The sequence below is a fragment of the Jaculus jaculus genome, chromosome X (assembly GCF_020740685.1).
Source record: "Jaculus jaculus isolate mJacJac1 chromosome X, mJacJac1.mat.Y.cur, whole genome shotgun sequence".
Lineage (NCBI taxonomy): Eukaryota > Metazoa > Chordata > Mammalia > Rodentia > Dipodidae > Jaculus > Jaculus jaculus.
The window spans coordinates 42,633,923-42,655,994 of record NC_059125.1 but is presented as its reverse complement, the minus strand read 5'-3'; the positions used below and the strand labels follow the sequence as shown (position 1 = coordinate 42,655,994).

Here is a 22,072-nt window from a genome sequence, read left to right as displayed (position 1 = left end):
AATAGTTATTGTGTTCCTACTCTATGACAGGCACTGCTTTGGGTCCAAGGTGGTCTAGGGATTAAAGAGCCAAGGGCTTGCCATCCTGAGGTTCCCCATTTGGAAGAAAAAAAAGAAAGAAAGGAAAAAAAAAAAACTAATTCCAGCTATGACATTTCTCTTTGAAGAAAATAAACTAAATTTTGTGGTGGCGAATCAAAGTATGTGTGGGAACAAGAGTAAGGGAAAAGGGTAGTAAGCTAGGGTAGTAAGGAAGAGGTGGCATTTAAGCTGCCATTCAAAGGAACTGGAAAAGCAAAGGAATGAGGAAGAACTGTGAAATTCTTTCAACTTCTTACCTATAGTCATGGTCAACAGTAATTGCAAAGGACCCGGGGCAGGAAACAGTTAGGTCTAGCTGTGGCAAGGCTAAGGTGACTGGAGCGTAGTGAAGATGAGAGAAAAGGGAGCCGAGTAGAAGTGTAAGAATGCACATAGCGTCAAGTGTACTAGAGCATTACATTCCACTTACAGAGCATGAGGAGCAGAGAAGGGACGGCTCAGTCAGTAAAGTAGTCAGCCATCTGAGCATGAGGACCTGAGTTCCCATCCTCAACTGCTGCTCCCATAATCCCGCCGCTGGGGGAGGTGGGAACTGGAGATCCTTGGGACTTGCTAGCTAGCTAGTCTAGCTGAATCAGTGAACTTCATGTTCCCTGAGAGACTGTCTCAACAAATAAGGTGGAGATAGATTGAGGGAGATACCGGATACTCACCTCTGGCTTCCACATGCACCCACATACTTACAAGCTCAAATGCACACCACACACACATGCACATGCATTCAAAAAGCCACGCTCTAGTTCTTTTCTGTCTGGATGCTGTCTGTGTGGAGTGAGGCTCTTACAGGACACACCAATGGCCATGGAGACGCCATCTCTAAGGTAAACAGGACGTGCTGTTGGATTAGATGGGAATTTGTTCCCACATAATGCTGTGTTATTGCACCCTTGCAGCCCAGGGCTGCTAACCTGGGATCCATTTGTCCCAGGAGACACACCCTAAGGAACCCACAACCCTCTGCAAATATATGCACGGTGGTGGGTCTGAGAATAATCCTGGCAGGGCTTGGTGAGATGCAGTTCATGGATTCCGTCAGGTTCTCAAAGGCAAGAGAAACAATGACAAATGTTGAAGACTGAGGATGTGTGTGGGGGGGTGGTACTCTTTGTCCTCCTTTGGAAACTTTCTTAATCAACAGTTAGATAGTGAAGTGACAACTGGGTGACAGAAACAAAGCAGTTCTGTCTGGAAGACCTTGCAAAGCTGCCTTACTGCCTTATGTGGTTCAGGGACAAAATATTTTCAAAGACCTCTCCTATTCCTGCCAAATTCAATTGTCCAGTCATCCCTCTGTGGTGTGGTGCGTGCTCTTGCTTTTTGAGATGAGGCCTTCCTATGTCATCCAGGCTAATCTCAAACTCCTAGGCTCAAGCGATCCTGCAACAGGGACCCTAGGCACATGCCACTGTGTCCTGGCTCTAGAGTCATTTTATTTATTTCTTTATTGTTTTTATTATTTTGTTAGTTTATTTGAGACAGGGTTTCATGAAGTCCAGGCTGGTTTCAAACTGGCTCTATAGCAAAGGCTGGCTTTGTACTTCTAATCATTCTGCCTCTACCTCCCAAATACTCAGGATACGAGGATGCACCACCTTGTTCTGCTCTTGAGTCAGTTTGAATAGGTGTTTAACTGCTAGGGTCTGAGAACCTTGATTTGGAAACTCAGTTTGCCAGTAATTAGTGGAAACTTTGAAAATAATTTAAACTTTTCTGAGCCTCAGATTCCTCTGTGTAATATGGATACTAGGCTGGAAGTGTGGCTGAGTGTACCACTTGCCTTGCTTGTTCCAGACCCTGGGTTCTCAATCCCATTTCCGGTCTGAAACAAACAAGCAAACAAACAAAAATATAAAAGGTACCACCACTTAGTACCCTTTCCTTATAGGTTAATTTTTTAAAAAAAAATTTTTTTAGATTTTTATTCATTTATTTGAGAGTGACAGAGAGAGAGAGAGAGAATGGGCATGCCAGGGCTTCTAGCCTCTGCAAACGAACTCCAGACGTATGCGCCCCCTTTGTGCATCTGGCTAACGTGGGTCCTGGGGAATTGAGCCTCGAACTGGAGTCCTTAGGCTTCACAGGCAAGCGCTTAACTGCTACGCCATCTCTCCAGCCCTGTTTGTTTTTTTAGATAAAACCTTGCTGTATAGTGGAGGCTGGCCTAGAACTCATATGTACCTCAGGTTAGCTTCAAATCATGATCCTTCTTGTCTTAGCCTCTCTGTTTTGGGGGGGCAGTTCAAGGTAGGTTCTCACTCTAGCCCAGGCTGACCTGGGATTCACTATGGAGTCTCAGGGGGCCTTGAACTCATGGCAGTCCTCCTATCTCTGCCTCCAGAGTGCGGGGATTGAAGGCGTGCACCACCATGCCTTATTGTGTCTCAGCCTCTTCAGTGTTGAGATTATAGGCATGAGCCACCGCAATGAGTGAAATAAGTTGATTGGTATTTAAATAATAAGCTGTGTGGAAATTATATCTCCCAGGACTGTATAAACGTGACCCCACAATTTCCCCTCTTAGAGTTGGGGAAGAATAGTACAAGACTGGCCAGCTGGTTTTCTCTTCTGTCAGTCAATACATAAAGGGGGGCTGGAGAGATGGCTTAGCTGTTAAAGAACCTGCCCGTGAAGCCTAAGGGCTGAGGTTTGATTCCTCAGTACTCATGTAAGTCAGATGCACATGGTAGCACATGTATCTGGAGTTTGTTTGCAGTGGCTGGAGGCCCTGGTGTGCCCATTCTATCATTCTATCTCTCATAAGTAAAGAAATAAATGAAACATATAAAAATAGGTTAAAAATAAGTAGTGGACAAATTTTGAATGTGAGCCTGGCAGAGGACTGGTCCCTACAGAAAGTCATTTGTCACATGGAATACTCTTGTCCCCTGCTGTGTACAACCATCTCCAAGGCCAGGCATCTCTTTCTCATTAGGGTGCCTCACTGATGTCCCCTGGTTTTCCTGAAGTACCTATGAGGGATGTTGTGGTATTATTCTGTTTCTGATTAGCTCAATTCTACCTTCGAGAAAAGTTTCCCGTCAGGAGCTGTTAGTGCGGACAAAGCCAGATGTGATGGTGTTTGTGACATGGGAAGTAGCTTGCCCAGGGCCCACCCTTGGCTAGGACTTTCCCTCTAGCTCTGTCATGGGCTGTTCTGGAGGCATTTGCCTCCCTCTCCTTCACACCCCCAGGCAGGCCAGCCTTCTTTCTTCTCGGGCTCAGCTCGGCTTCCTTTGCCTCTCTTATCATTCCCTTTCTCCAAATCAAATGGCCACCTTCCCCAGTGCTCCCTTCTCTGTAGCTTTGAACACAACCCGCCTGCCCATTTTGGTTTGGAGGGTTTAAAGAACAGCACGTGGGGTGGAGAGATGGCTTAGCGGTTAAGCGCTTGCCTGTGAAGCCTAAGGACCCCGGTTCGAGGCTCGGTTCCCCAGGTCCCACGTTAGCCAGATGCACAAGGGGGCGCACGTGTCTGGAGTTCGTTTGCAGAGGCTGGAAGCCCTGGTACGGCCATTTTCTCTCTCTCCCTCTATCTGTCTTTCTCTCTGTGTCTGTCACTCTCAAATAAATAAATTAAAAAAAAAAAGAACAGCACGTGATACGCCTCTCATGATGCAGGAACATCACCTTTGGGTCTTGGTTAACCCTTTCATCCACCTTAGTCAAGTGAAGCCTCTGCCACATTGGGGAGGCTTACGGGGTGCTGATGAAGGGAGTGTGCTAGTAAACTTGGATAGCATCATGGCACCCCTACCTATTAACTGAGTGCCATTGCCTAAGTCATTTAATCTCTCTTGGTCACCTTTTTTTTCACATCTAAAATTGAGAAATGCCACTAGCCTGCAAAGCTTACCAGGGTAAAGTGTTGTGGTGAAGTGACACTGAAGATTCAATTGGTGAAAATCCTGAAGGTCAGATGCTGTTAGCTAGCTTCCGTTGTCCCCTTCAAATCCGCTCACTACGCTGCTCCACCTCATTTCCTCTCCCTCTGGCTTCTGCTTGGATTTTTATCAAAGGTGAGCCACAGCAAGAAATCAAAGGAAGGGCCGGGCGTGGTGGCGCACGCCTTTAATCCCAGCACTCGGGAGGCAGAGGTAGAAGGATCGCCGTGAGTTCAAGGCCACCCTGAGACTACAGAGTGAATTCCAGGTTAGCCTGGACCAGAGTGAGACCCTACCTCAAAAAACCAAAAAAAAAAAAAAAAAAAAAGAAAGAAATCAAAGGAAGGGATTGAAGAGAGGGCTCAGTGGTTAAAGGCACTAGCAGGACAGACCCAGCGTCCACTGAACCTAGATGCAAAGTGGTGGGCGCACACATCCGCAATCCTGATATGCTACAGAAATGGGAAGCAGAGTCAGGAGGATCCAAAAGCCCATGGGTAGTTATCAATACCCTGAAGTTGTCCTCTGCCTTCCACAAACGCACGCATCACACACACACAAATAATAAAGAAATAACGTTTCAGTTTCAGATGAAGGACTAGGAGCCTTGCCAAAGAAACCGGGACCATTGAAGGAAGAGGTGGTATAAAGCCTATGAGAGCCAAAGTCAGGGGAGGTGTGCTCTGGAATATTTTCTTCCTGATGCAAAGTGGCCATTGCTTGCGTGACCTCATAGTGGCTGGCACTACCTATAAGAGACCTACATAATATGATAGCAAGTGCCAAAAGATGATGACATAAAATAGAAGAGGGACTAATTGGAAACAAGGGTTCCTGTATTAGCTGGAAAGAAAGGGTTCTGAGGAGGGGGAAAAAGACAGTGGTGGAAGGGAATTATGATAAGGGCACATAGTGTATATGTATGAGGCCTGCCAGTAAAAATTTAAAAATAATAAAATCTGAAAAAAATTAGGAAGATGACAGAATGAAGTCAAGGCTCTAGTTCCTTAGCTTTTCTCACCTCAATGGGTTGAGTCCTGATCAGAAGCTCCTATCTCTTCTCAAGGCAGTCCTCCAAGTGGGACTTTCTCCTTCTGGCTTTCAACTATTGCTTTATGTGCTCACCTTTGGACCTAGGAATGATAAACACTTCCACTCAGCATAGCACACTGACCCTAGTTGGCATAACTGGACGATTCCAGAGTAATCCCCTTCTTGGTGGGCTACTTCCTTCTTCAAGGCCATTAGGAAACAATCTAAGTGTCTTTTTTTCTATTGATACAAAGTTTCATGTGTCCCATACTGGCCCTGAACTCATTATGTAGCCAAGGATGTCCCTGAATGCCTGATCCTCCTGTAACCTCCCAAGTTCTACAGGCATGTAGCACCAGAAATGGTCCTGAAATACTGACTAGAGTACTTTGTTCACAATACAACTGTGAGTGAAAGGGGTTAATTGCAACGATTAGTTGGCAGATGTCTAGTGGGTAAAAAAAATGACCACAAAACTTCTAGTGGGGGGCTGGGAATGGAGTTCTTTGGTAGGGTGTTTGCCTAGTATGCATGATGCCCTGAATTTGATCTGCAGCAACACATAAAACCAAACATGGACTTGTGTGCTTGTAATCCTAACACTTGGCAGGTAGGTCAGTAGGATCAGTAGTGCAAGGTCATGCTTGGATACATGGAGAGTTCAAGGCCAGCCTGAACTACATGAGACCATGTTTCAGAATATATATATATATATATATATATATATATATATATATATATATATATATATATCACTTCTACCTTCGATTTTTCCTCATATTTAGGATCAAGAGTTATAATTCAAAACCTAATAATGTGTATCTAAATTGCACTCAACTACTACTGATAACTTGCAAAAGGAATGGTTTTAGGCATGTGTATTTTAGGAAAACTCTTCTCTGGGCTATATCCTTATTTTTTTTTTTTTTGAGATAGGGTCTTAGACTCACAAGTTTGAACTCACAATCTTCCTGTCTCAGCCTCCTGAGTGCTGTGATTATAGGTGTGAGCCACAATACCTGGTTCAAGACTAATATCCTCTTTAGGATGTGGCCCCAGAGAACTCTATCTCCTCTCTTTTGGTCCCTGGTACATGAGTTATACCAAACAGCAGGGAAGTCTGATCTATTAACTATACCTTCTGGGTTTGTGAATTATAGGAACTTTGTTAAGAGGTAGTACCTAGAAGGAGAAAGGTAATTGAAGAGGGATGAGTCTCTTCTTTCTCTTTTGCAGGATAAATAGACTTTCTCTACCACCACAGGCCCAAAGAAACAGGACTAACGAACTACAGACTGACCTAGGACACTGTGAGCCAAAATAAATATTTTCCTCTTTCTTTATTTTTTTTTTTCTTTCTTTTGGATTTTCGAGGTAGGGTCTCACTCTATCCCAGGCTGACCTGGACTTCACTATGGAGTCTCAGGGTGGCCTCGAACCTATCCTCCCACTCTCAATTAGTTTCTCTTTTATTTTGGTGTCATCATCTTTTCCTCCTATTATGAGGGTCATGTGTAGGTAGTGATAGGCACTTTGAGGTCATGGGTATTGAGGTCAATTTGTGTCTGAATGATTCCATTGTACATAGTCCTACCCTTTTTTGCCTTTTACATTCTTTCCACCACCTATTCTGCAATGGACTCTGAGCCTTGGAAAGTATGATAGAGATGTTTCAGTAAGGGGCACTCCTCTGTCACTTCTTCTCAGCTCTATGGTGCCTTTTGGGTCATCCCCAGTGGTCACTGCAATCTGAAAACAAAAACTTCCCTAACCAAAAGTGAGAGTAGCATTAATATATGGGTATGAACATTAAGAAAACTGCTTACAGGGCACTTTAGTGAGCATAATATATGCACTTAGACAGATAAGAGCAGGTGTTAGACTATTAGGGCACAGGACCTCCCCTGCCATAGGCTTTTGATTAGGTTTTGACTACCAGGCATGTATTCCCTCCCATGGAGTGGGCCTCCAGTCCAATTAGAGAGCTGTTGGTTTCACCCATAACAGACAAGCCACTATTGCACCCGTTCATTCATTTGGCCTGGCTGGCCAAACTTAAGGCTCGCAGTGTCCACTGTTTTCACCACTGATGACTTCTCTCTCCCATAGGGATACATGCAGTGTAGCTTTTTCCAGCTTTCTGTCAGCTGGTCTACAGGGAGGAGGTTTGCAGCTCACCTCCACCTTGACTTCTCAGTGACCTTTCAGGCAAAGCATGTGGAGTCTTCAACAATAGGGTCTTATCATCTAGTTCTGGTGCAGGACCAAGAGCCTTGGAAATGGGCTATAATGTTTTGGGAGTATCAGGGGCCTCTAGCCAACAACTCACTGGAAGGTATCCCATCCCTGGCACTGAAATATTTCTAGTAATGGTGTATGGATTCAGGTGCACAATTATCCAAAAAAGTAGGTTTGCATATGGCTTCTTCATAATGTCTTGAATTTTGATTAAGTCTCTTCCACACTTCTTTTACTCAGTTTCGTCCTGTGACCTCACTTATTCCATTCCACCCCAGTAATCTGTTCCTCTGCTATGAAATACCATCTCCTTAAGTCCTCCCCTCTGCTCCCTCCTTCCCTTATAACTCCTTTCTAACTTAATGGCCTCTGCTACCAATTTTTACTCCAACTCACATATAAGACTAAACATTTCTAGCTAGGATCCACATATGAGAGAGAAAATGTGACATTTGGCTTCCTGGGCATGGATTACCTCACTTAGTATGATACTTTCCAGATTCATCCATTTCCCTGTAAGTTTCATTTTTCTTTACTACTGAATTCCATTGTATAAATGTATCATATCTTCATTATCCATTCATCAGTTGAGGGACATCTAGGCTGGTTCCATTTCCTAGCTATTGTGCATAGAATAACAATAAATATGGTTGAGCAAGTATCTCTAAGGTAGTGAGAAGTGTCCTTAGGATATTTGCCTAGGAGTGGAATAGCTGGGTCATATGGTAAATCTATTTTTAGCTGTCTCAGGAACCTCTACACTGATTTCCACAATGGTTCCTCTATCCACATCCTCGCCAGTGTTTCTTGTCATTTGTTTTCTTGATGATAGTCATTCTGACAGGAGTAAGATGGAATCTCAAAGTAGTTTTAAGTTGCATTTCCCTGGTGGCTAAAGATGTGGAACATTTTTTTTAGATGTTTATAGGCCAACTGTATTTCTTCTTTTGAGAGCTCTCTATTTAGTTCCATATGCCATTTTTTTTTTAAAGATTCCAACAGCTTTTATTATAATGGTGCAAGGTGGTACTTTCATCCAACACCTCAGCAACATCAAACCATTACCTTCCACAAAACAGTTCCAGGAAGCTCCAGCAAACACACTGCCAGGAGTACCTCTAACAGAAAATGTGGCAAGGAAGTCTGCTGTTTTTGGGGGGGGGGCTGTAAACATACCAGAACATGCCTCACAATTAAAAACTTTATTACAGACTTCCATAATATCAACATCTATCGTGCTTAGTGTCAGCCAGTTGTACCAAATACCATAAAATACAAAATGATAGGAAATATAAACATTGATTTGTATTTCAAGTTCACAACATTTACAAAAATAGGCTGGGAGGGTCAAGGCTTTCACCCCATGTTCTTTCCTGGGGGACTATTTTGAGACTTTTTTCCTCTAAGAGTTTTTAAGGTTGCGCTGACTCCCTTTGGCTGATTTGTCCACTAGAAGCACATATGGAGAGAGGAGGGAAAGTGGGTCACCAGGAGGAGAAACAGTTGGCACACAGGTAAATGGCTTTACTGGAAAGACTGCACGGGGCCACGCAGGCTGCTCGGACACCAACGCCACACGCCACTGTTTACAGCAACTGTGGTGCTCGGGCTCTGAAGGGCACTTGCTCCCTAACACAGCACTGTCCCGTGATAGTTCTCATGCCAGTGCTAAGACATGACTCCGAAGACAGGGCTGTGGCGGCAGATGCTGGGCCATACTCCTCATAGTCCTTCTTGGTGTGACAGACCTGAAAGAACTCCGGAGTCGAGGTCAGCATTGAGCCTCCAAACCATACGGCATAGCGCTGCATATGGTGCGTGATCACCTGAACCTCCACCGGCTTAGGCTTTATCCTGCCACCGCTGAGCTCCTCGCTCAGCCTCAACCCGGCATCCACCACTCTCTTCAAATCTCTCTGCAGACGACGTCCAAAATCCCTGAACATTGTCGAGCCTCCCGAAAGAACGACATTCTTATACAGCGGGCGACGAACATCTATGGGACAGTTCTGTATGGCTTCATCAGTAACATCCGCGATAGATGCCATGAAGTCTGGGCTGGCAAACTCAGGGTGAAAGAATATCTCAGGTCCCAAGAACCGTTCGTAACCAACATCAATAATGAACTTCTTCTGGTTGATTGCATTGATTCCAGTGTATTGTTTAATCCACTTCCGGGGGTCCATGTCATACTTGGCAAATTCCCTGACTATATCAGGGCAAATGTAACAGTATTTCTCCTTAATGGCTTTTGCGGTCTCCAGGGACTGCTCAGGAGGGATTCCCACCTCCCTCTCCCTTAGCAGCTGTTGAATGAAATACGTAATATCTCTACCTGCAATCGGGATGTGTTTGATGCAGCTTCCAATTACATAACCTTCTGCCACTGGGATGACGTGGGTGACTCCATCTCCACTGTCAATGACTATCCCCGTGAGGGTGCGCTCACCGACTTGCCGGGAGGTCCAAGAGGCAGCCAGAGCCAGCACTGCCTGCACTGCAATGTTAAGCCCTGGGACATTAAAAAATTCAAACATGATTTCTGCAAGGTATTCTCTGTTTTCTGGAGTATTCAGTGGAGGTTCTGTCAGTAGAAAGTAGTGGTCCTCGGGTTCCGCTCGAAGGTACTTAAACACCACCTGTTCCATGAACCTTTCCATGAGGTCCCAGTCTTCAATGATGCCATGTCGGATCGGCCAATGATGGAATAATGAACTGTGGCTCTGTGTTGCCTGCGTAGCCAAGCTTGGTGTACCCGGTGCTGCAGTCCACCACGCAGGGAGGCAGGGAGCACGCCATGCCCCGCACGCCGCCGCGGACCCGAACGCTGACGTCCGCAGCCCCGCAGCCGGCTCTCCAGCCCCGCGCTCGCCGACGAGCCCCCGCAGCGCCGCAGCCCGGGGCCCGGATCCCATATGCCATTTTTTGATTGGATTGTTTGTTTGTTGTTGAGTTTTATGAGTTCTTTGTATATTCTGGATATTAATCCTCTGTCAGTTGTATAGCTGGCAAGGATTTTCTCCCATTCTGTAGGTTGTCTCTTTGCACTATTTATAGTGTCCTTTCCTGTACAAAAGCTTTATAATTTCATGAGGTCCCAGTGATGATTAGCAGTTTTATTTCCTGGTTACGTTTATACAGTCCTGGGAGATATAATTTCCACACAGCTTATTATTTAAATACCAATCAACTTATTTCACTCATTGCGGTGGCTCATGCCTATAATCTCAACACTTAAGAGAAAGTTGTTGCCTATGCCAATATGTTGAAGTATTTCCCCTACATTTTTCTCTAGTAGTTTCAGAGATTCAGGTCTGATATTAAGGTCTTTGCTCCATTTGGACTTGATTATTGTGCATGGAGAGAGGCAAGGATCTATTTTCATCCGTCTACAGATATATATCCAGTTTTTCAAGCACCATTTGTTCAAGAGACTGTCTTTTCCCCAATGAGTATTTTTGGCATTTTTGTCAAAGATCAGGTGGCTGTACCTGCCTGGATTTATATCTGGGTCCTCTATTCTGTTCCATTGATCTACATGTCTCTCTTTGTGACAGTACCATGCCGTTTTTGTTACTATGGCTCTATAGAATGCCTTTGGGATTTTGATGGGGATTGCATTTAATGTGTAAATCACTTCTGGTAAGATTGGCATTTTTCACAATTTTGGGCCTTCCAATATAAGAACATGGGGTGTCTTTCTGTTTCCTAGTATCTTCTGCAATTCTCCCTTGAGTGTTTTTTTTTTTTTTTTTTTTTTAGGGGAATCCAACAGATTCGACTTTTTATGTAAGAGAGGGAGGGGTATTGGCATGCCAGAGCCTCCAGCTTGCAATTGAACCCCAGGCATGTGCGCCCCTTTGTATGCATATGCGACCTTGTGTGCTTGCATCACTGTGCATCTGGCTTATGTGGAATCTGGAGAGTTGAACATGAGTCCTTAGGCTTTGCAGGCAAGTGCCTTATCTGCTACGCCATCTCTCCAGCTCTCTCTTGATTGTCTTAAAATTTTCATTGTAGAGATTGTAGAGATCTTTCACTTCTTTGGTTAAGTTTATTCCAAGGTACTTTATTTTTTGAGGCAATTATGAATAGAGGTTATTCCCTGATTTCACTCTAAGCATGTTTATTGTTAGTATATAGGGAGACCACTGATTTCCATGTGTTTATTTTGTGTCCTGGTATGTTGCTAAAAATGTTTATCAGCTCTAACAGTTTGCTGGTACAGTCTTTAGGGTTCTTTATGTATAGAACCTTATCATCTGCAAATAATGATAACTTGATCTCTTCCTTTCCAATATGTATCCCTTTTATGTGTGTCTCTTGCCTTATTGCTATGACTAAGGATTCCAAAACTATGTTAAATAAAAGTGGGGACAGTGGACACCTTTGTCTTATTCTTGATTTTTTTTTTTTTTTTTGCAAAAGCTTCAAATAAATTTTCCCCCATTTAGTACTATGTTGGCTAAAGATTTGTCATATATAGACCTTATGTTGAGATATGTTCCTTCTATTCCCAGTTTCTGTAGGACTTTTACAATGAAGGAATATTGGATTTTGTCAAATGCCTTTTCTGTATCTATTGAGATAATAATGTGATTGTTGTCCTTCAGTTTATTTATATAGTGTATTACATCTATCAATTTGCATATGTTGAACCATCCCTACATTTGTGGGATAAAGCCTTTTGGTTGGGTTGAATGATCTTTTTGATATATGCTTACATTCTGTTTGCAAATATTTTGTTGAGAAGCTTTGCATCTATGCTCATGAGGGAGATTGGTCTGTAATTTTCTTTTTCTGTTTTGTCTAGTTTTGGTATCAAGGTGATGCTGGCTTTGTAGATGGAGCTTGGTAGTATTCCTTTTCTATTTTGTGGAAAAGTTTCAGAACATTGGTGTTAGCTCTTCTATGAAGGTCTGGTAAAATTCACCAGTGAATTAACATAGGCCTGGACTTTTCTTAGTTGGGAGATTTTTAAAAAAATAACTGCTTGGATCTCTGTACTTGTTATAGGTGTATGTAAGTTGTTAATCTTGTCTTAATTTAATTTTGGTAGGTCATATAAATCTAGGAAATCATACATTTCTTTCATATTTTCAAGTTTAGTGCAGTATATGTTTTGAAGGTATGTTCTTATGATTGTCTGAATTTATTTTGTATCTGTTGTAATGGTATGTCTTCATCTCTAATTTTATTAACTTTTGTATTTTCTCTTTTTCTTTTGGTCAGATATGCTAAGGGTTTATCAATCTTGTTTATCCTTTCAAAAAACCAACTCTTTGTTTCACTGATTCTTGGCATTTTTTTTTCTATTCCATTAATTTGTGTCCTAATACTTATTATTTCTTCCTGTCTACTGATTTTTAGTTTGCCTTGTTATTTTTTTAAACAAGATCTTAAGGGGAAGCACTAAGTTGTTTACTTGCAGTCTTTCTAATTTCTTAACATAGGCCCTTAATGCTATAAATTTCCCTCTCAGTGCTGCTTTCATTGCTTTCCAAAGGTTTTAGTATGTTATATTCTTATTATCATTTGATTTTATGAATTTTTAAATTTATTTTTATTTCTTCAATGACCCATTCATCATTCAGTAGTGTCCTGTTTAGTTTCCATGATTTTCTGTATGCTGTATAGTTTTTGTTGTTGCTAATTTGTAGTTTAATTCCATTGTGATAAGGTAAAGTACAAGGGATTATTTTAATTTTCCAGTATTTGTTAAAATTTGTTTTGTGTCCTAATATATGGTCTACTTTAGAGAATATTTCATTTAATGGAATGCTCTATAGGTATCTCTTAGGTCTATTTGTTCTATGGTATCATTGAATCCAGATGTCTCTGTTAAATTTTTGCCAGGATGACCTGTCAATTGGTGAGAGTGGGGTATTGAAATCACCAACTACAATTGTGCTTGATGTTATCTGTGAGCTTAAATCTAATAGTATTTGTTGGATGAAATTGGGAACATCCATGTTAGGTGTGTATATGTTTAGAATTGTAATGTCTTCCTGTTGAAATGCCCCTTTAATCAATATAAAGTAACCTTTTAAAAAAATCTTTCCTAACTAATGTTGGTTTGAAGTCTATCCTGTCAGATGTTAGGATAGCAACACCTGCTTTTTACATAGGCCGATTTGCTTGAAATACCATTTTCCATCCTCTCACCCTAAGAGTGTCTGACTTTTTTTTTTTTTCTTGTTTTGGTTTTTCTAGGTAGGATCTCACTCTAGCTCAGGCTGACCTGGAATTCACTATATAGTCTCAGGGTGGCCTCAAACTCATAGTGATCCTCCTATCTCTGCCTGCCAGTGCTTGGATTAAAGGCGTGTGTTACCACACCTGGCTCAGATACTGTCCTTTATGGAGAGGTTTTATGGAGGCAAAAAACAGAAGGATCTTGCTTTTTTTTTTTTTTTTTTTTTGAGGTAGGGTCTCACTCTGGTCCAGGCTGACCTGGAATTAACTCTGTAGTCTCAGGGTGGCCTTGAACTCACGGCAATCCTCCTACCTCTGCCTCCCGAGTGCTGGGATTAAAGGTGTGCGCCACCACGCCCGGCTTGTATTTTTTTATGAGAGAAACTTGGTGTACCAGGGCCTCCAGCCACTGCAATCAAAATCTAGATGCGTGTGCCACCTTGTGCACATGTGCGACCTTGCACGTTTGCATTACCTTGTGCATCTGGCTTATGTGGGATGTGGAGAGTCTAACCTGGGTCCTCAAGCTTTGCAGGCAAGTGCCTTAATGGCTAAGCCATCTCTCCAGCTCAGGATCCTGCCTTTTAATCCAGTCTGCAAGCTGTGTTTTTTGGTTGGGTCGTTGAGGCCATTGTTATTACGAGTTATGATTGAAAAGTATGTATTTATTCTTGTTTTGTAGTGCTTCCTATTTTTCCTTTACTCTCTTCTATTAACTATTATTTGAGTATGGTTTATTTTTTCCTGTTTCCTCAGGGGTGTGCTTTTCTTTCTTTTCAGCATGAAGGATCCATTCAAGTATTTTCTGTAGAGCTGGATCATATATTCTTTTAGTCTGTTTTTGTTGTGGAATGTCCTTATTTTTTCATCAATTTGTATGGATAACTTTGTTAGATACAATAACCTTGGGTGACAGTTGTTATCTTTCAGAACTCGGAATACATATGTTGCAGCCTGGCAACAACGGCATGAGCATAGGGTATACACCACCTCCTGGCCAACATCAGGTGGACAACAGGAATAGGAGAGTGTGCCAGGCACTGTCTATAATACCCATAAGCCCGCCCCCAACAATACAGTGCCTTAAAGAAGTGTTAATTCTCAAATCTCCATCAGCTGGGAGCCTAGCATTCAGAACACCTAAGTTTATGGGGGACACCTGAATCAAACCACCATAACATTATTCCAAGCACTTCTGGCTTTTAAACTTTGTGTTGAATAATCTACTCTTATTCTGATAGGCCTGCCTTTATAAGTGACTTACTTTTTCTAACTGCTTTCAATACATTTTCTTTGTTTTGTGTGTTTAGTAGTTTAGTTATAATATGGGGAGGAGAGGTTCTTTCCTGGTTTTGTCTGTTTGGTGTTCTAAAGGCTTCCTGCATCTATATTGGCATCTTTTTTCTTATTTTGGGGGAATTTTCTTCTATGATTTTGTTGACAACTCCCATTATACCTTTGGAGTGAATTTATTGTCCTTCTATAATACCCTGAATTCTTATGTTTGATCTCTTCATAGTATTCCAAATGCCTTGGATTTCCCATTCATACCTTCCTATCAGCTTATCTTTCTCTTTGTTGGATTGTATTAGATCTGCTACCTGGTCTTCTAGTTTAGATATTCTGTTCTCTCCTTCATCCATTCTACTGGTGACACTTTCTACAGAGGTTTTTATAATTTGACTTTCTGTGTTTTACATTTCTAGTATTTCTGATTGGTTTTTCTTCAGTATTTGTAGTTCCTTACCTATGTCTTGTATTAACCTCCTTATTTCCTTAAGGTGGTTTCCTGTGTTCTCCTTTCTGTGTTTGTTTTCTTCTTTGATTCCTCTGAACATAGTTATAATCATTCTTTTGAAATCTTTGTCAGGCATTTCATCTAAATCATTCTTACTTGAAGTATTTTTTTTTCTTTTTTTTTTTTTTTGGTTTTTTTTCGAGGTAGGGTCTCACTCTGGCTCAGGCTGACCTGGAATTCACTATAGAGTCTCAGGGTGGCCTCGAACTCTCGGCGATCCTCCTACCTCTGCCTCCCAAGTGCTGGGATTAAAGGCATGCGCCACCACGCCCGGCCTGAAGTATTTTTGATGGATTTATAATTTTGGTGGAATTATATTGTCTTGATTTCTGTTTTTTTTTTTTTTTTTTGTATTATAGTGTAGAGATTTTTACAACCTGGGTTAATTTAATTCTTGGGTTTTTCTAATTACCAGCAGTATTTTTAGATGTGTAAATCTGATGTTATATATCTTCAGGGTAGGAGCTTAAGGTGCTTGGTGTGGCTCTTACTCCAGAAGTAACAGCAGAAGTGACCCTAGGTGTTGGGGTTGCCTGCTATGCAAGTATTCTAGTAGGTTGGGTAGAGCAAAATTCTGAAATTCAACTGAGCAATCTACACATTCAATGAAAACCAGCATGGAGTATTTATGTAAGAGTAGGTATTAAAACAAACAGATTATCTGCAAATTCAAAATCCCTAAGGGTGTGTATGGCCCCACATCCTTAGTCTTATCAACTGACAGGCTGAAGTTTCTGGTCTTTAAGGGGTTCTAGGTGAACCTGAGGCCCAGTGAGACCCTGCCCCCAAGAGTGACAGAAGAAGAAAAGGCACTATACGTCAGGAAGCAGCAAAGGACAATCCCAAAATGCTACTTATTTAAGAATGGTAAAGCCAACCATCAATCAGGTCTAACACATAACCTGCCCTGACATGGTAGGTATGATTAGCACTTCCAATGCCAGCCTATATACCAGGCTTTGGGGCAGGTACTAACATAGTGTAAGTAGGCCCTGTTACTTTTTGGGATGGTTTCAGTCTCACCTATGCTGTGTGCTCCCTTCTCACCCTCTTTACTGTGCTGTGGGCTTGGCTAGGCTGGCTGGATCAATGGGTCTGCTGCTCTGATCACCTGTGTGCTGTGTAGCTGAATTCCCTTCCCCAGGTCTCCAGTGGTTGCTTGCTCTGGCAGTTGCAGGAGGGGAGGCTGTGGAAAGTGCCTGAAGTTGTACCTGCGCTGCATAGCTGGTCCCCATGATCCTCTTCCTCAAGAGCTGCTCAGCTGTCTTCTCCTTCAGGTTTCTTGCCTTTGTGAGGAGGCTGGTGTAAGTGGAAAATTCTTTCACCTGGCTTCTCCTGCAGCTTAGGCAGAGCTGGGTGGCCATACCAACCAGCACTGTGGTCTGAGCCTATTCTTGTTGGTTGTCTGCTTTCTAGAAGCTCTGGGTCTCTCCTGCTTCTCTGCTGAGGTTGTTAACTCCTAATACACCTTCACCTTTTGGTAGAAGAGTGTATTTTGCTGTTTTTCTGTTAATCCCCCCCCCCAATCAGGCTGGTGTGGACACTATACCACTATCTCACCTGGAAGTCTCTATTTTCCTCTTTTTTTTTTAAATTTATTTATTTATTGGTTTTTCAAGGCAGGGTCTCACTGTAGCTCAGGCTGACCTGGAATCCCCTATGTCGTCTCAGGGTGGCCTCAAGCTCACCATGATCCTCCTACCTCTGCCGCCTGGGTGCTTGGATTAAAGGTATGCTCCACTACACGTGGATTTTTTTTTTTTTGAGGCAGTTTGCCACTCTAGCTCAGGCTGACCTGAAATTCACTATTCTCAGGGTGGCCTCGAACTCATAGAGATTTTCCTACCTCTGCCTCCTGTGTGCTGGGATTAAAGGTGTGTGCCTTCATGCCCAGTTTATTTATTTTATGAGAGAGAGAGAAAGAGAGAGAGAGAGAGAGAGAGAGAGAGAGAGAGAGAGAGAGAGAGAGGGAGAGAATGGGCATATCAGGGCTTCTAGCCATTGAAAATGAACTCCAGTCAAAAGCCAGTTTGTGTATTTGGCTTTATAGGCAAGGACCTTAATCCCTGAGCAATCTCTCCAGCCCCAGTTTTCTCTTTTTAAGTTGATTCTTTAGGTATTTTGTCACAGTGATGGAGCACTGACTAATACACTTTTCTCTGTTCTCAAATATCTTTTTGTTTCCTAGAGACAGGGTCTTGGTATATAGCCCAAGCTGACCTCAAACTCACTATTATCCTGCTTCCATCTCTTGAGTGCTGTGAGTTTCAGAATACACTGCTGCTCTATTCCTCAGCAGCCTCTCAGTCAATATATTTATGTTCTGGTGTGTGATTTTCCTGGGGGGACTTGACATAACCCTAGATAAGGGACCAACAAAAGACCAAAGAAACAATTCCATTCAAGTCTAGCGTGGAAAACCAATGAGTTTATTGGGGTTACTTGCAGGAGCATGGGTGACTCAAAAGCAGATGAATCACCAAAAAATCCACACCAGTAAGGGTGGCAACTCATGAAAGCTGTGTTCCTGGAGCTCCCTGCCCAACTTTCAGGCATTTTTTTTAGTTGCATAACCTCATGAAGGGGGCTGGTGAGTCTTATAACTTCCTGAACTTTCTCAGATCCTTGTGTTTTATGAGCCTCTCTCCTCTCTGGAAGGCAATGTTTCAGTTTGGAGGAAATAGCCACATAGCATCTTTACGTCAGAAATTTATCTTAGCTATGACGGAGGCATAATTACAATTCATACAATGAAGGACAAATCAATCAAGTTACCTTGTTCTGTGACCATGGAATCTGGCTTGAATAAACTTTGAAGTGCTAGAGACACATGAATTCTTTGAGGCCCACTTAAAGCCAGCAATTCAATTTAACAGTTACTGGCTGCCTGCTAGGGACTGGTTGATTTAGTTGAGTTATACCGGACAGAATGCCAGAGGAACTCAATTATTTTCTTTAATTGATACCCAAGGGTGGCCATCACCTCACAAAACATAATTGCCTTTCATTATAGCCTGTTGCTGTGCTCCTCCAGTCCTGTTGATCCACAGTTATTCTCTCCCTAAAAATAAAATGTTTATTCTTGGTAAGTTCAGTATTTTTAAAACGAACCAAACTGGGCTTAAGATAATTGTAGAGTGTTGGAGAGATGGCTTAGCAGTTAAAGCACTTGCCTGCAAAGCCTAAGGACACAGGTTTGATTCCCCACTACCCACATTAGCCAGATGCACAAGATGGCACATGCATCTGTAGTTCGTTTGCAGTGGCTGGAGGCCCTGGTGTGCCCATTCCCCTTTTCTCTGCCTGTTCTCTCTCTCCCCCTCTCTCTCCTTATCAAATAAGTCAATAAATGATATATTTACACACACACACACACACACACACACACACACACATATATATACATATATAAATATATGTTTTTTTTTATTTTTTTTCGTGGTAAGGTCTCACTCTGATCCTGGCTGATCTGGAATTCACTATGTAGTCTCAGGGTGGCTTTGAACTCATGGCAATCCTCCTACCTCTGCCTCCCGAGTGCTGGAATTAAAGGCTTGTGCTACCATGCCTGGCAAATAAGATATTTAAAAAATATTCAAGCCAGGTGGGATGGCACATGCCTTTAATCCTGAGACTTGGTAGGCAGAGTTAGGAGCATCACTGTGAATTTGAGGCCAGCCTGAGACTACATAGTGAATTCCAGGTCAGCCTGGACTAGAGACTGAGACTCTACTTCGAAAACCAGCCCCCCCAGAAAAAGATAATGGTGGAAATGTGTTTGAAAAAAAAAAAGGCTACAAGCTGGAATTACCTACATAGTTATTGTAAAGTTCCAGTGTCTGATGACAGTTATGTTTAGCCAGAGAGATCAAGCTAGAAAACTTGAAGGACATAGGTACATGCTAGAGTACATGCTGAAACAAGAACTGTACTTGGTAATGAATTAGAACCACTCAAAAACAGGGATGGGGATTCCACTGTACCCCCGAGGATGTCAAATCATGTGGTTTGAGCTCAGTTAGTTAGTATGAGTAGTAATATTAGCAATGTGTGCCACCCCCTCTCTTTCATTCTTCTTTTTCTGAGATGCTAGGGATTGAACTTTGCCCTGTCTCTGAGCTCTGGCCCCAGCCTCTAAGCTCTCTTTTATTATTTTTTTCTTCTTTAAAATTTTTTTTAATCTTTTTTTTTGTTTTTATTTGTTTATTTGACAGCGTCAGACAGAGAGAAAAAGAGGAACATAGAGAGAGAACAGACGTGCCAGGGCCTGCAGCCACTGCAAGCAAACTCCAGACGCGTGCACCCCCTTGTGCATCTGGCTAACATGGGTCCTGGGGAATTGAGCCTCAAACCGGGGCCTTTAGGCATCACAGGCAAGTGCTTGACCGCTAAGCCATCTTTCCAGCCCCTAAAAATATTTTTATTTATTTATTTGCAATCAGAGAGAGAAGAGAGACAGGGAGAATGGGCATGTCAGGGCCTCCAACCACTGCAAACAAACTCCAGATATGTGAGCCACTTTGTATATCTGGCTTTACATGGTTACTGGGGAATCAAACCCAGACCATTAGTCATTGCAGGCAAGTGTCTTAACCATTGGGCAATCTCTCCAGCACCCCCAAGCTGTCTTTTTCCCCAAGCTGTCTTTTAAAAGGAAGGATATATATTGGCTTTAAACCCCTATATGAGGGCTGGAAAGATGGACCCACATTTAAAGACACTTGTTTGCAAAGCCTAATGACCTCGGTTCAATTCCCTACTGCTCATGTAAAGCCAGGTGCACAAAGTGGCACATGTGTTTGTAATTCATTTGCAGTGGCAAGAGGCCCTGGTGTGCCCATTCTCTCTTTCTCCTTGAAAATAATTAAATTAAATAAAAAAATTAAGCCTCTATATGGCAGGGTAACAAATATATAGGAGAATGAAAAAATGATAAGTATATACCTCACTGAATTTTTCACAAACTAAACATGCTCATGTAGTCAGCACCTAGATCAGGAAGCAAAAAAAATGAGCCAGATGTGGTGGTGAATACCTATATTCCCAGCATTCCAGAGGCTAAGGCAGGAGGATTGCCAGGAGCTCAATGCCAGCCTGGGTTACACAGTGAATACCAGGCCAACCTGAACTACAAGACCCTGTCTCCAAATTAGAGAGAAAAGAAAATGTTTCATAACCCACAGAAAGTCCCATTTGCAGTTCTTCCTCTCACTCTGTAACCCCTCTTTCCTGATTTATTTTTTACTCTTTTGCACTTCTGCCTAGCATACTGAAATGGTCAATTCTTTTCCTAGGTTCTTGTCTCCCCACCCAGAAACCAGAGTGAACAGAGCAAAGAATGAAAATACAAGGAGCATTTCTTTACACCGGAATACAACTCGAAACAGAAAATGCATTGGGTCTGGGGAGATGGCTCAGCGGTTAATGACCTGCCAAGCAGAAATTGATCCTCCCCAGCACCCACATAAAGCCAGATGCAAAGTGTCGCATGCTTGTGTGAGCCCAACTTGCCTATGACAATGGCAGATGGAGCCAGAGAAAGCTGAAGCTTGTGGGCAAGCTTGTCTGGTATATGCAATGGCAAAACAGGAGAGAGCTGATCTCAATAGAAGGCATAAGGAGAGCATGTACAGCTTGACGTTGTCCTCTGACCTCCACATACATGCCACAGCATACAAAGCAAGAACTAGGACTGCCAGAGAGAGCCAGGTCCTATTGCAACAGGTCAGGGCTCTTGGTTCATCAGCCTGAACGCAAGTGGCTCTGGAGGCCAGACACAAGCAATCAGGGCAGACACTAGCAAGCAGGGTAGATTGCTCTGTTCTTGGAGCAAGCCTCTCTTCCCTGACTGCATAGCCGAATGCAGGCGTGAATATGTAGACCTAATTGGGCCCTTATAGATATGTGCATAAACTAAAAGATGGGAATCACACAGACCAATCAATAAAGCCAGCCAATCTGGGAAGAGAAAGTGCAGACCCACCAAGATGGGGCCTCCAATATCCTAGTTTCCATGGCAACCGCTGAGAAGCAGAGATCAGCTTTCAGAAAAATAGGGCCTGGAGTAACAACAGGGTATGGAGTGGAATCGAGGGATCGGAAGGAAGCACTCTGCTGTCGCAAGGGTGCAGGCAGCCAGTTTGCATTTGTGCCCCGGGTTTTTGCCCATGGAACTGCTTGCTCTGATCACAGTGTCGCCTCTCAACACTATAGATTTTAGGTGTGTATCATACTTATAATCTGTCTCCTCCTCCAGAATGTGAGCTTCACAAGGGCAGGAACTTGTGACCTGTTTTCTCAAATGCTGAACCCGCAGCTTCTTCAACTCTGTTTAGGATATAGTCGTCACCAAGTAGATATTTGTGAAACCGATTCATGAAACTCTACTATAAGAAATGCTAAAAAGCAAACCGATGAATTGATACAGAAAAAAAGAATATGTCCATACAACGGAATGTTCTTCAGCACAAAAAAGAATGACAGCTAACATGCTAGAACACAGATAAAGCTTGGAAAACATTGTCACTAGCCATGCACTTTACAAGAATTCATTTTCTGTTATGAGAATTTCACATTAATGGAACGAACTTGTACAAAGAAACCTAGAACTGGGGGTATAGCTCAGTGATAGAGTGCTTGTCTAGCATGCATGAGTCCTTGAGTTCCCCCAAGCAGCTCCTTCCTCAGAAAATGCTAACACTCTCTAAAAGTTACAAAACTTGTCAAAGACCATTCCCTTTCCCTCTGAAAAGAGGATTCTACTGGTGAGGCTGCTTTTGGAGGAGGAGAGTGATCAGTATGTAGATATACTTTTTTTTAATTTTTT

At 42.6% G+C, this 22,072-nt stretch overlaps 1 pseudogene; it reads right to left on the bottom strand.

Annotated features, from left to right (window-relative positions):
- Window positions 1-8,440: 8,440 nt before the first annotated feature.
- LOC123456665 lies at window positions 8,441-10,052 on the bottom strand (annotated as a pseudogene).
- Window positions 10,053-22,072: the final 12,020 nt, after the last annotated feature.